General features: G+C 41.8%; 1 non-coding gene across 1 annotated transcript; it reads right to left on the reverse strand.

The window, feature by feature from the left end:
* Window positions 1-3,554: 3,554 nt before the first annotated feature.
* Window positions 3,555-3,669, reverse strand: LOC111723079. Its single transcript, XR_002771699.1, has one exon. It is a non-coding gene; the product is annotated as a U5 spliceosomal RNA (small nuclear RNA).
* Window positions 3,670-15,682: the final 12,013 nt, after the last annotated feature.

Genomic DNA, 15,682 nt, shown 5'->3' on the forward strand with positions numbered 1-15,682 from the left:
ACCGAGTTTTTCTCTGTCATCCAGGCTTGAGTGCAGTGGCACAGAACACAGGTCACTGTAACCTCAAATTCCTGAAGCTGATCCTCCTGCTTCAGCCTCTCAACCAGCTGAGACTACAAGTGCACACCATCAGGCCCAACATTTTTATTTTTTTAATGTTTTGTAGAGCCAGGTCTAACTATGTTGCCCAGGCTGGTGTTGAACTCCTGGCCTCAAGTGATCTTCCCACCATGGCCTCCCAAAGTGCCAGGATTACAGGTGTGAGCCACCATGCTCAGCTGCAAATCCTTTTTAAGATAAGTGTGTTCCATGCAATATTTAGAATATACTTATACTAAATGTTAGTCACTGTTTCTTTAAAATTTAGATTTAACTGAGTATCCTATAGTTTGCCTAGAAACCCCAAGAGGAAGGGCTGACACAATGGAAATCAGCACTTTCTACAAAGCAGCACCCCTTTCCCTCCTCCAGAGAGTTGATTGATGACCATGTATCCACTCACCACTGCTGAAAACCAGAAAAAGAAAGTTATGGGATGTAAAAAGCTATATTTATCAAATATAATTATATTTTTGATCAAATATAGCTATACTAGACAAACTATATTCATATCAGACAAAATAGACATTTGAAGGAGATCAGAGAATGTCATCCCAAAATGTGTCACTTTGACATAAGGATTCTTTTGAGCTGAAGGCAATTGATAAAAAGAAGATACAGACAAACTTTCTGCCCTCCCCATCTACCTGAAAGCGGGACATAAATGAACCCATTGTTAGGCATTTACCACATGCCTCCCTCTGTGCCCTCTTCTCCCACAGGACAGAGACAAGAATCTTAGCACTAGAGAGGGCATGGCACCAAGACAGAGTCTACACAAACAAGTCTTACTCAATGACCTTATCTATCTCGAGTTTCCACATACATTTATTTGCCTTCCCTTGATTTACTTGCCATAGAAACTCTAACTCCTTTTCCTTTGTCTTGTCAATTCTCTACACAATTATCACTCTTTGCTAAGGTGCTATACAAGTTCATAGTCTAACTGCCACTTTGAGGTAGTCATAACCAAGTTCTCACATGTGTCTATGTGATACACACATTGATAAAGTGGTTTATTTCTCTCTCTCTCTTTTTTAGAGACAGAGTCTCACTTTATTGCCCCAATTGGTAGAGTGCAGTGGCATCACAGCTCACAGCAACCTCCAACTCCTGGGCATCACAGCTCACAGCAACCTCCAACTCCTGGGCTTAAGTGATTCTCTTGCCTCAGCCTCCCAAGTAGCTGGGACTACAGGTGCCCGCCGTGTAATGCCCAGTTATATTTTGGTTGCAGTTTGGCCAGGGCCAGGTTTGAACCTGCCACCCTTGGTACATGGGGCTGATGTCCTACTCACTGAGCCATAGGCGCCGCCGTATTTTTCTCTTTTTAATCTATCTTATGTTACTCTAATTTGCAGAGTTCCAGCCAATGAACCTATAACAGGTGGAGGAAAAAGATGTTTTTTCTTCCTCTATATTTTAAAACAAAAAACGTTAGTGGATAAGGGTAAACACAGTGATAGAAGATTCATTTTGCCCAGATTTAATGACTCTCAAGTTATATGAGCGGCATAGCACAACTCTAAAATACATAAAGTAGAAGTTAACAAAACAACCATCTTAGTGGGAGAGTTAAATACATCTATGTCAATAATTAATCACAAAAAATGTCGGAGGGAGTATAGAGGATTTAAACAATATAATTAACAAGTTTGATCTAATGAAATATATGAAATCCTGCACTTGACAATGGATTACATATTTTTCCTTTAGGTGCTGATGGAACATCTATTTGTAAACTATCCCAGAAAATGGCCAAAGAGCAAACTTTATTTTATTTTATTTTATTTTTTTGTTGTTGCACTTTTTGGCCAGGGCCAGATTTGAACCCGTCACCTCTAGTATATGGGGCCAGTGCCCTACTCCTTGAGCCACAGGCACCACCCCAGATAGCAAACTTTATAAGAACTACAATATGTGGAACATATTCTCTAAACACAATGAAATTGAATTATAAGTGCATTTTTTTTTTTTTGAGACAGAGCCTCAAGCTATCCCCCTGGGTAGAGTGCTGTAGCATTACAGCTCACAGCAACCTCCAACTCCTGGGCTCAAGCAAGTCTCCTGCCTCAGCCTTCCAAGTAACTGGGACCACAGGCACCCACCACAATGCCTGGCTATTTTTTGGTTGCAGCCATCATTGTTGTTTGGCGGGCCCGGGCTGGATTCGAGCCCGCCACCTTAGGTGTATGTGACTGGTGCTTTAGCCACTTGAGCCACAGGCGCCGAGCCTATAAGTGCATTTTTTAAAGTAGCCTTGAGATGTAGGGAAAACACTTGAAGAAATCGGCCTGGGAGAAAATTTTATGAGGAAGACCCCCCAGGCAATTGAAGCAACATCAAAAATACACCAGGACCTCATCAAACTAAAAAGCTTCTGCACAGCCAAGAACACAGTGAGTAAAGCAAGCAGACAGCCCTCAGAATGGGAGAAGATATTTGCTGGCTATGTCTCCGACAAAGGTTTAATAACCAGAATCTACAGAGAACTCAAACGTATTAGCAAGAAGAGAACAAGTGATCTCATCTCAGGGTGGGCAAGGGACCTGAAGAGAAACTTCTCTGAAGAAGACAGGCACATGGCTTACAGATATATGAAAAAAATGCTCATCATCCTTAATTATCAGAGAAATGCAAATCAAAACTACTTTGAGATATCATCTAACACCAGTAAGATTAGCCCATATCACAAAATCCCAAAATCACAGATGCTGGCGTAGTTGTGGAGAAAAGGGAACACTCCTGCACTGCTGGTGGGATTGCAAACTAATACGTTCCTTTTGGAAAGACATCGAGAGAACACTTAGAGAACTAAAAGTAGACCTACCATTTGATCCTATAATTCCTCTACTAGGTATATATCCAGAAGACCAAAAATCACACTACAGCAAAGATATTTGACCAGAATGTTTACTGCAGCCCAATTCATAATTGCTAAGTCATGGAAGAAGCCCAAGTGCCCATCGACCTACGAATGGATTAATAAATTGCGGTGTATGTACACCATGGAATACTATGCAGCCCCAAAGAAAGATGGAGACTTTACCTCCTTCATGTTTACATGGATGGAGCTGGAAAATAGTTTTCTTAGCAAAGTATCTCAAGAATGGAAGAAAAAGTATCCAGTGTTCTCAGCCCTACTATGAAACTAATTTATAGCTTTCATAGGAAAGCTATAACTCAATTACAGCCCAAGAACATGGGGAAAGGGGAGAGGGAGGAGAGGGGAGGGGGGAGGATGGGTGGAGAGAGGGTGATTGGTGGGATCACACCTATGGTTCATCTTATAAGGGTACATGTGAATCTTTCTAAATGTAGAATATAAATGTCTTAACACAATAACTAAGAAAATGACATGAAGGCTATGTTAACCAGTTTGATGAAAATATTTCAAATTGTATATAAAAACAGTATTAATGTACACAGCCATGCTTTAATAAAAAAAAAAAAGTAGCCTTAAGGATGCAAGACCTCAGAAAGTTGGGTAAAGACTCAGAATTGTTCCTCTCCTTGGAAATCTTTAGTAAAAGTAAAAGATTTATACAATCTGAAGATAAACCAGAGTATTAAAAGTACATTCTAAAAGATTTTTTAAAAATATGTGTTTGGAAATTTTAAGACACATTTAAGAAACTCATGTCTCAGAGAAAAAATTATAATAGGAATTTAAAACTAAACTTGGATGATCATAAAAAGACATATCGGCTTGGCACCTGTGGCTCAAGTGGCTAAGGCGCCAGCCATGTACACCCAAGGTGGTGGGTTCGAATCCAGCCCAGGCCTGCCAAACAACAATGACGGCTGCAACCAAAAAATAGCCAGGTGTTGTGGCAGGCGCCTGTGGTCTCAGTTACTTGGGAGCCTGAGGCAAGAGACCCACTGAGCCCAGGAGTTGGAGGTTGCTGTGAGCTGTGATGCCATGGCACTCTACCCAGGGGAACAGCTTGAGGCTCTGTCTCAAAAAAAATAAAAAATAAAAAGACATATCAAAAATTCTGAAAAGGGAAAAATGAGTAGTTTTTCTTTTAAAAACAGTTTTTAGTGTTCATATTAGAGAAGGAAAATGTACCTAAAAGGTTAGATCCAGGCTTCAAATCTAGGAGGTTATAAAAGAGAATGAAAGAATAAGGCAGGCTGGCACGGTGGCTCACATCTGTAATCTAAACACTCTAGGTGTCCAAGGCAGGTGGATTGCTTGAGCTCAGGCATTGAAGACCCACCTAACCCAGAGCAAGACCTTGCCTCTAAAAATAGCTGGGCATTGTGGCCAGCACCTGTAGTCTCAGCTACCTAGGAAGCTGAAGCAAGAGAATTGCTTATGCCAAGAGTTGGAGGTTGGCATGAGCTGTGATGCTACAGCACTCACTCTGCCGAGGGAGACATAGAAAGACTCTGGGGTTACAGGTGTCCGCCACAACGCCTATTTTTGTTGTTGTTGTTGCAGTTGTCATATATTGTTTAGCAGGCCTGGGCTGGGTTTGAACCTACCAGCCCTAGTGTATGTGACCGGTACCATAACCACTGAGCGACAAGAGCTGAGCCCTTGTCATTTATATTAATCTCTCCCTGGAAAGGTGGGCGGGAGATTTCCTCGGTTGCCACACTGACTTGAGGGTTTGGGTATCCTTTAGGCAACTAATTTCCTTTACTTTTCAGTTTCCTCTGCATTCACTTTACACTTTCCCCATTTTTTCCGTTTAAAATAACTTGTACCCTTAAAGCCAAAGAGAACTGCATCTTTACTCATTTATTTATTCCACACATTAAAAAACATTTTTCTTTTCACTTCATGCGTACTTTCGAGTACACACTATGTGACAGGTAGTGTTTGAAGCATTGGAGAGATAGCAGTGTACAAACAAACGAATGTCCTGCCTTTAAACATATTTTCTTGGAGATGGGGTTTATACTAAGAGATCCTCCGGCCTCAGCCTCCCAAGTCGCTGGGATTACAGGCATCCGCCATTGTATCTGGTTTGCTCTTGTATTCTAATGAAAGGGGCAGACAATAAACAATGGAAATACGTAAAATGTATAATATGTAATAATACAGCAATACGTGGTAAAAGGCTCTGCTTTCAGACCTTTGCTCCATCACTTGGTTTGGGCAAGTTATTTGATCTCTCTGAACCTGGGTACTTTGTATCTCATGGGATTGATAGGAGGAGTAAATGAAATAATGTAAGACGCTCAGAATAGTGCTACTAAGTGCTCCGTGTTAGCTACAAACTTTCTGTTGGGTTATGTTATCTTGGCAAAAAAGGTTACAAGATATAAAGTAACACAGAGAAAGTAAGCAGCCATTTCAGCTTCCAATCATTGTGTAAATTATTCCAAAAACCATACAAAATGGGGGCGGCACCTGTGGCTCTAAGGAGTAGGGGGCCAGCTCCATATGTCGGAGGTGGCAGGTTCAAACCCAGTCCCGGCCAAAAAAAAAAAAAAAAAAATCCAAAATGACATCCAAAATGTTTGCAATATTCAATAGAATAATGTTTCTCAACATCGAAAAGTTCTGGCTCGGTCCCCGTAGCACAGTGGTTATGGCACCGGCCACATGCACCAAGGCTGGTGGGTTCGAACCCAGCTTGGCCAGCTAAGCAACAATAACAACTGCAAGAAAAAAATAGCTGGGCTTTGTGTCAGGCGCCTGTAGTCCCAGCTACTTGGGAGGCTGAGGCAAGAGAATCACTTAAGCCCAAGAGTTGGAGGTTGCTGTGAACCGTGATGCAACAGCACTCTACCGAGTATGACACAGTGAGACTCTGTCTCAAAAAAAAAAAAATTGAAAAGTTCTTATTAAAGCTTCTTTTAAATTAAAATCTATTAATTTTTTATCCACCTCAGTAGTCCTGTATTTTATCTTTACTTTGAATTACAGAACATTTGACAACCACAGGTAGATTTTGCTGTCTAGTCACACCTAGGTTTCAAAAAATGGTCTTTTTCATGGGGGAAAAAAAAAACTTCCTAAATGAATTATTGCTTGAGGAAGCAAGTTAAACTATAAAGAAAAGATGTAGCAAACATTTTGTTAGAGCTGACCAATTGCTGGCCTCTTAGAAACCAGAGTGCACAGCAGGAGGGGAGCGGTGGACAAGCAAGCAAAGGGAGCTTCATCTGAACTTGTAGCCCTTCCCATCACTCCCGTCCTCACCTGAACGCTGCCTCCTGTCAGATCAGCACTAGATTCTCATGGGACTGTGAACTTACCGTACACTGTGCATGCAAGGGATCTAGGCTGTGTGCTTCTTACAAGAATCTAATGTTCTGACCACCCCTTGCTGGAAAAATTGTCTTCCATGAAACTGATCCTTGGTGCCAAAATGCTTGGGGACTGCCACTTTAGAGGATTTATACTTATCCCAAACTTTAATAGATAATAATTCTCCAAATAATAGAAACAAACAAGCCATGAATAAATTAAATAAAGCAAAACAAAGCAAAAATGAATTCCCCTGAACTTGTTGGCACAATGATTCAAGGCAACTTTCTAATAGGGTCAGAAACGACTATGCAGGCTTGAAAACTGACTTAAGAGTTTCAAATGGCAAGCCTTAAAAATTGGCTTGGTCTTTCCAAGTGTCTTCAACTTCCCAAGTGAGAGCAAAAGGCATGAGAGATCTCTGTATTCCGTTCTCCCTTACAGAATTTTCAGTTTAGCAAGGTTATCAATATGGAATAATAAATATATTTATTTGCCTAACAATATCCTTAACTTTTCAATTTAAAATTACTCCACTATGTGGTTATTTGCTATTTCAGAATTTTTCTTTAGCATGTAACATGATTTAAGAAATTTGGTTTGGTAGGCATGGTGGCTCGCCCTGGCAGGCAGAGGCATCAGGATCCCTTGAGCTCAGGAGTTTGAGGCTAGAGGGAGAGGATATCTCTACTGAAAACTAGAAAAACTGACTAGGCATTGTGTCAGGTGTCTTTAGTCCCAGCTACTTGGGAGGCTGAGGTAGAAGGATGACTTGAACCCAGGAGTTTGAGGTTGCTGTGAGTTAGGGTGACACCATAGCACTATAGCCTGGGGAACAGAGGAGAACTCTGCCAAAAATAAAAAAATATACATATATGGCTTGGTGCCTGTGGCTCATACACCTAAGGTGGTGGGTTCGAATCCAGCCAGGGCCCGCCAAACAACAATGACAGCTGCAACCAAAAAATAGCCGGGCGTTGTGGCAGGCGCCTGTAGTCCCAGCTACTTTGCAGGCTGAGGCAAGAGACTCACTTGAGCCCAGGAGTTGGAGGTTGCTGTGAGCTGTGATGCCACAGCACTCTACCCAGGGGGACAGCTTGAGGCTCTGTCTCAAAAAAAAAAAAAATATATATATATATATATATAATGTATATATATATAAAATATCTTTTCATTACCTCTCATGACAAAACTAAATTATTTATTACTTTGAAATTTCTTCCCACCATCTTATACCATAATAGCAGCATACACAGTATAGTTTCTTGAACAAACAATATTGCAATCTAGATTTCAAATGAATTGAAAAAGCTAACAATTTTTCTTGAAGGCTGCACCATGCCTTCAAGATTTTTCACAATCTAAGGAAAGAAGCACTAGGAAAAATGAAGAAAAGGGGTGTTGCAGTTTTTCAAAGTTGTTCTTTAATTTTCTTCCCATATTAAGGTTTTGTTTGTCTTTTTATTCATCTAAATGTCCATTTGGTATATTAACCAACACCTGTCAATAAAATATACTTTTGGATTTCATTTTGAGATAACCAATCTGTAACAAATATTATCCTGAAAAAGTTTATAAAAGACATATTAAGGGTGGTGCTCGTAGTTCAGTGGGCAGGGCGCTGGCCACATACACTGAGGCTAGCGGGTTTGAACCCGGCCCAGGCCTGCTAAAAACAACGATGACAACTGCAACAACAACAACAACAACAACAAAAAATAGCCGGGCATTGTGGTGTGTGCCTGTGATCCCAGCTACTTGGGAGGCTGAGGCATGAGAATTGCTTACGCCCAAGAGTTGAAGGTTGCTGTGAGCTGTGACACCAGGCACGCTACCCAGGGTGACAGCTTGAGACTCTGTCTCAAAAAAAGAAAAGAAAAAAGGCAAATTAAGTGTTATTTTTCATGTTATCTTCCAAATTTTTTAAATTTTTTTTTAAGGTATCAGAGGACCAAACACAGTGGCTCATGTTTATTATTTATTTATTTATTTTGCAGCTTTTGGCTGGGGCTGGGTTTGAACCCACCACCTCCCGCATATGGGGCCAGTGCCCTACTCCTTTGAGCCACAGGCACCACCCTATCTTCCAAATTTTCATAGTAAACTTCCTTTGATGTCACTTGAGAGAGATGACATTGATACCTCTTTTGCCTGAATATTCTTATAAAATAATTTAACTATTAATAGTGCTTCTATTACCAAAAGTGCTTTATCTTCTCTGTTCCTTACTGACACTGCTATCCCTGAGCTCTATGTGCCAATACATTTTCAGATTAGTATTTCACAGAGGACCATTTATTTGAGGCGTTACTACAATACATTACCCTAAAATTTCAGACTATTCTAAGTAATCCATGGGTTTAAGGAATGTACTATTGAATTATATGGCCTCTGGGATCTTCTGCCACTGATTTTCCATCAAATTAAAAGGGGAGATAGAGGCACGACAGGCCTAAGTCCTGTATAGCTCATCATTCTCATTATGTCACAGAGGAAGGCCAGCTGGCTCACATCAAGAGGCCTCAGAAAGCTCATTTATGTTGGCAAAGTCACTGTGAGACAGGCCCTGAATCTTTGCTTTGCAGGTTGAAAACTTAATTTTTGCCAGCACCTTGCAAGTAAATTCTTCTCTTGGCAGACTCATGTTATCCAAGCTTACAGAGACTGAAATGTCGTTTTATTAATTTACAATGGACAATAAAATCTTTAAGTGAACCGTGCTGCCTGGACAGGACCAGCGCCCTGCATCTTTAAACACAAAACTACCTAGGAAGCCAATTATAACTGAAAATTTGGGGTGGCGGGTACTCAGAACAGAAGAAAGTAGTCGAGAGACGGACCTTATGGGGACAAGTTTGTCATGTGGCCTGGAGTCTTTTGAGTCTGTGACCCAAAGTGCCTCCACTTTAATAAGCTTGAGTATAAAATATAGCTACGTATAGGCAGTTTTGGGGGTTTGGGGTGTGGGGTGAAACTTAGGGATGAGTAAGAATTAGACAGGTAAATGCAGAATAAGTGTAGGGAACATTCCAAGCATATAGAATAACATTTGCAAAAGATAAGAAGTCAGGAGGAAATTGTAATGGGCCCAGAAGACTGCATGCCTGAAGTGTACAGGGCAGAGAAAATAATGTTGAGAAATGATGGTGGAGGGGGAGCTGGGGTGAGAGCAGGGGGAAGCCTTGAAAGCCACAATGACGAGTTTGTGTGTTTGTCCTCAAAATGCCAAGGAACCAGGGAGGTATTTTTATTTTATTTTATTTTATTTTTGAGACAGAGTCTCACTTTGTTGTCCTGGGGAGAGTTCTGTGGCATCATAGCTCATAGCAACCTCAAACTCCTGGGCTCAAGCGATCCTCTTGTCTCAGCCTCCCAAGTAGCTGGGACTACAGGTGCCCGTCTTAAAGTCCGTCTATTTTTAGAGATGAGATCTCCTCTTGCTCAGGCTGGTCTCCACATCCTGAGCCCAAGAAATCCACCTGTCTTGGCCTCCTAGAGTGCTAGGATTACAGATGTGAACTACCATACCCAGCCCAGAGAGGAATTTTAAGCAGGACAAGTAACGATGACCAGATTAGCACCTTAGAAAGATCATTCTGCAGTAGTGTGGAGAATGAATTGGAGGGATGCCAGGCCCAAAACAGAGAGGAGTTTGTAACCCAGGTTTGAACAAGGGGGTTTGAAAAATGGGGTGAAGTGAGGCAGAATTTGCAGGACTGGGTTATTAATTGGATATGAGCAGAAATAGAAAGTGTGATGTCCAGATTTTGGGCATGGTAGTGCCCAGCACCATATAGGAGCCTAGGAGCTTATACAGTGAGCAGAAGAAGACAAATGAGTTTAATTGACATTTTAGATTGAACCTGAGGATTCTTTGAGATATCTAAATGGATTTGTTGAATAGGCTGTTAAACATTTTCGGTGTCATATTCAAAAGAGATCTGGGCTGGAGATTTGGGGATCTCCCATGAATAAATTAACAATATAACAGGGCCAGAGTGGCGGGTAACCCGTTGAGAATGTATGGGGGTGGATGACAGTGATCCTGCAGCTGTAAGCCTGGTCTAATACACCCAGGCTGGCGGGTTCGAACCCAGCCCAGGCCAGGTAAACAATGACAACTGCAACAAAGAAATAGCTGGACATTGTGGCAGGTGCCTGTAGTTCCAGCCGATTGGGAGGCTGAGGTAAGAGAATCGCCTAAGCCCAAGATTTTGAGGTTGCTGTGAGCTGTGATGCCAGAGCGTTCTACCCAGGGCGACATAGTGAGACTCTGTCTCAAAAAAAAAAAAAAAAAAAAAAAGGCTCGGTGCCTATGGCTCAAGTGGCTGGGGCGCCAGCCACATATACCTAGGGTGGTGGGTTCGAATCCAGCCTGGGGCCACCAAACAACAAAGATGGCTGCAACCAAAAAAATAGCCAGGCGTCGTCGCGAGCGCCTGTGGTCCTGGCTACTTGGGAGGCTGAGGCAGGAGACTCCCTTAAGCCAGGAGTTGGAGGTTGCTGTGAGCTGTGATGCCACAGCACTCTACCCAGGGGGACAGCTTGAGGCTTTGTCTCAAAAAAAAAAAAAAAAAATGCTGAGTAGTTCTCGTACATGTCTGGAAGGTCCATGAAAGGTGCAATATGTTTTAGTTCCCACGTTATTAAACTACTGCTTTTATTCTTGCTGGGCTTATGGCAGCCAATCAATCTTCCTGTTGCTGTCCCTGGTTGATTACAGCTGGAGAAATCATATAGGGTCATGTCCTGGAAAGATTTGTTATTGGGGAGTGCTATTTTATATGTTGAGAGCAAATTGGATTGAAACATATGGTTACTTGCACACAGAAATAACATGTATTTTTATTAGTAATTAGGAAGGGAAGATGAAACAAATGGACAGTCATCTCTCTGTATCAATGGATTCTTCACCCTTGGATTCAACTAATCACGATTCAAAACTATTCTGAAAAACAAAAACAGAACTAAAAAATAACACATATTTGTTAAAATATAGTACAACTATTTACATAGCATTTACATTGCATTAGGTATTATAAGTAATTTAGAGATGATTTAAAATATACAGGAGGATGTGTGTGGGGGTTATGTGTAAATATTACATAATTTCCTATAAGGGACTTGATCACATGTGGATTTTGGTGTAGGGGGTCCTAGAACCAATCCTCTATAGATAAAGAGAGATGACTGTATTTTTTATGTTTTTTTTTTTTTGAGACAGAGCCTCAAGCTATCCCCCTGGGTGTAGTGCTATGGCATCACAGCTCACAGCAACCTCCAACTCCTGGGCTCAAGAGAGTCTCCTGCCTTGGCCTCCCAAGTAGCTGGAACCACAGGCATCCGCCACAACGCCTGGCTATTTTTTTTTTTTTTTTTTTGGTTGCAGCTGTCATTGTTGTTTTGGCAGGCCCAGGCTGGATTCAAACTCGCCACCTTAGGTGTATGTGGTTGTTGCCTTAGCAACTTGAGCCACAGGTGCCGAGCCAGAGATGACTATATTTTTAAAATTTGTGCATTTCGTTCTTTATGTTCACAATAAAGACCTGAGTAAGACATTCTAAAAAAAAAAAATGGAATGCTGAACAGACATTTAAAAAACCAGATTATTTATTATAGGTGATTTACCAAGCAAGACGACTTTCTGGAAGGCAGATTGAGTAACAATCACATAGCAACATATTCCATTTGTTTTTGTTAAACAGTTTTATGCCAAGAGAGTGTCACATGCTATTCATTCAAAACCAGTCACTAAGTACAGCCCACCTTGAAAGAAGGAGAGTTAGATTCTACCTTGTGGCAGGAGGAAAGTCAAAGAATTAGTTGATATGTTTCAAAATCATCATGGTCCAAGAAGAAAGAGGTCACACGTTTTGGAGAGTTTATCCACCTAGATCACTACTATCTACCAACCTTAAATTTCTCTCCCTCTGTCCCTCTCCCTCACTACTTTTCTTCTTTTTCTTTTTCTTTTTTTCTTTCCTCACTTACAGATAATGGCCACACACTATCTCACAATGCGTAAGGACCAAGTTTAGGGCATGTATCGCTAACTAGAAAGAAAATGTTTAGCACCACAAATTTCGTTTCTCACATTTCTAGAGACCAGAAGGCTATAGTCAGTTTCATTGGCTTTAAATCGAGGTGTGCAGAGCTGGTTCCTTCTTGAAATGCAAGTGGAGAATCTATCTCTTTGCCTTTTCTAGCTTCTGGAAGGTTCCTGCATGACTGGGCTCCTGACCCCTTCCGCACATCCTTTCAACTTCGTTTTTATTATCACATCTTCCACTTCCTCCCCTGCCATAACACCCTCTGTCTCCTTTTGTTTCTTTTATGGTGGCAAAATATACATCACCTACGATTTACCATTTCAGTCCCTTTTAAGCGTTCTTATTGGTGGCATTATATAGATTCAGCGTTGCGTGACTATCGCTACCATCCATCTCCCGAACTTAACTAAAAAGTGTTTTAAATGTTGACTCTTATTTTTTTAATCATTTTAATTTTTTTCCCTTTCAATTTGGTTCACTGCCATCCATCTCCAGAACTTAACTAAAAAGTGCTTTACAATGTTGACTCTTATTTTTTTAATCATTTTAATTTTTTTTTCCTTTCAATTCGGTATATAGAAAGAACCACAGCTTTGGGGGCATGGATAAGTTTCAAACTTCTTTGATCCTCAGCTAACACATCTATGATATTTAACATAGAGTTGTGCATACCACATGTGAAGAGTCTAGCCCTGGCTCCATGCCCGTAGCAGCATAGTGGTTATGGCGCTGACCACATGCATCCAGGCTGGTGGGTTCAAACCTGGCCCAGGCCAGCTAGACAACAATGACAACGGCAAAAAAAAAATAGCAGGGCGTTGTGGCAGGCACCGGTAGGCCCAGCTACTTGGGAGGTTGAGGCAAGAGAATGGCTTAAGCCCAATAGTTTGAGGTTGCTGTGAGCTGTAATGCCATGGCACTCTACCGAGGGTGACATAGTGAGATTCTGTCTCAAAAAACAAAACAAAACAAAAACCAACCAAACAAACAAACAAAACAAACAAACCAGAAACGAGTCTAGCACTGAGCCAGCCCCTTTGCTCTTAATAGCTTAGATCTAGTACATAATACTATACAAAATCTTTTCCCAATGATTTTCTAGAGGAAGGATAGCTTAACTCCAGTTTAACACAAGGTCCTAAATGCTCTTTTTCTGGAGGTGACTGTGAGGCACTCACGACATCCACAGGCTCCCTTGCCTTCTGGCTTCTCATCAGGTTGGCAGAAGGGAAGAAGGGAGTTAGGACAAGCCGTGTATTCTCTGGTATCCTCCCTTCCATTTCTAAGCTATTTCTAAATGTTCTTCTGATGAAAGTCACAGGTCCTGACCTGCAATCTTCTCTTTTATCTCTCTTTGAATTCTGGTAACTGCTCCCTCTTCTTGTCCATGTTGGGTGATGTTCTTTCACAGGGAGAGAAGGACGGCTTGGCTGCAGGTGGAAGCTCGCTCTTAGAATTGTATGAAAGCAAGAAACGACTACACACTCTTAAGTGGCATGTACCAAAATGTCTTTATTTTCCACTCCCTTTTATTGGGAGTTAGTCACGTATACCACACTGATCAAAAATCCTAACATCCTCAATTCTTATCTTAAACTATAGAAAAGAAAGAAAGTCCGGGAAAGTGAGATAGCCATCATAAGATAAAGATTAGCCTAAAGAAAGAAAGTCCGGGAAAGTAAGACAACCATCTTAAAGCTAGCCTCAGGCTATTCCTCTCTGAAGACCTAAAAGAACTATACATTATCTGACTTCTATTGTTAAAGTTAAATGTTAGGATAAACAGAGGAGTAAAACCTTTCTCTTCTATGTACTCAATTAAATTTCCGAGAAACAGGCTCCATGACTGTTTTCTTATGGTTTTAGAGACCCTGCAGTTACGATGGAGTATTTTACTCAACATCATTATGATGGAGTTTTTCTTTTTACTCACATCAAACTTTGAGTCATGTCCTCTGCACAGGTGGGCTGTTTCAACCCTTATCTGACAGGCTGACTTGACTACGCAGTTGGGTTTCCCTGTAGGAGGTTTTTACGCCTGGCCTGCAGGCCCCCACTGTGTTTTCCCAGGTCACTTAGGGCCTCGACAGAAGCCCCTAATACTCGCAAGTCTTTTCGCGCAGTTTCTGGAATTAAAAGAGCACATTTTATTTAATTTTATGTGGGGGTTTACCCCACGGTCCAAGTAGATAATGGTAACTCCTGCTGTCACTAAATAGTTGTGCTTTACCACATCTTTTTGGTTTTCTTAATTCCTGGCCATATCTATTTTAAAACTCCCCTCCTTTAAGATATCTTCAAATATACTTTTTCCTGCTGGGCCCCGGACTGATACTTTCCTTTTGCTTTGAAAGAAATCTTACTCAGAACCCCATTATGTAAAACACATGAAAGTGAAGCCACACCAGCTGATCCCAGGGTGAACGATGGAGGGTCCTGATTGCTTGCCTTTCCCCGTCTACTGAGGGGGTCTCTGAGGACTCTAGGGCCCAGAGAAACATACTTTGAAAACCACTGAACTGAGAAAACCCAAGGAAATGACAAACCTGAGGCCATCTCTATACCACACTCTTCAAATGACTTCACCTGAACACACAGATGTGTCCAGGAGTGTGCGCTCAGGAGCATGTGAGAACCAGCGTCCGATGACAGCTCCATTTCTAGCGTCACCCACACTACCTTTGTAGTATTTCAGATGCTGTATTACATTTGCTTGGCTGTTTAGTTTGTGAGTTCCATTGAGGCAAGAAAGTAAAAGCAGAACTAAAAGAATCTATCCTAGCCGCTCTGTGTAGGCCTCAGCCAAGCCGCAGGCATTTCTGCTGTCTGCGTGTTTCTCCCCTGACATACTCGGGGCCTAGATTGTAACCTAGTAACTTCCTTGGGTTTCTGTTGCCTTTGGGGCAGGTGGTCTGACCAGTCTCAAGGACGAGGGCGAATCTGACCTTCCCCCTTGAGCCCGGGACCTTGAGGATGATGTCATGTCTCTCTGTCTTATGACCCTCACGTGCACGCCCACCCTGAAAGGTGGATAAAAGAGAAGCAAGAGATTGAGTCAGGGGGCTTGGTTTTGGGAAACACGCTGGTGTTCCGAGTACCCCCGGCCAAATAAACCCGCTTCCTCTAATCAACTGGTGCCTAGAGTCTTCTGTCTGCGTCGGTTTCCTGCTACACCATTGGCTAGTCTTGGTTAGAAGATTGACAAGAATGAGGACATGGATTTGATTTAAAATCGAATTCACTGGCTCGGCGCCTATAGCTCAACCGGCTAGGGCGCCAGCCACGTACACCTAAGGTGGCGGGTTCGAATCCCCAGCCCGGACCC

This window comes from Otolemur garnettii, unplaced genomic scaffold (genome assembly GCF_000181295.1).
Source record: "Otolemur garnettii isolate 467f Iridium unplaced genomic scaffold, OtoGar3 scaffold00007, whole genome shotgun sequence".
In the NCBI taxonomy this organism is placed as follows: Eukaryota; Metazoa; Chordata; class Mammalia; order Primates; family Galagidae; genus Otolemur; species Otolemur garnettii.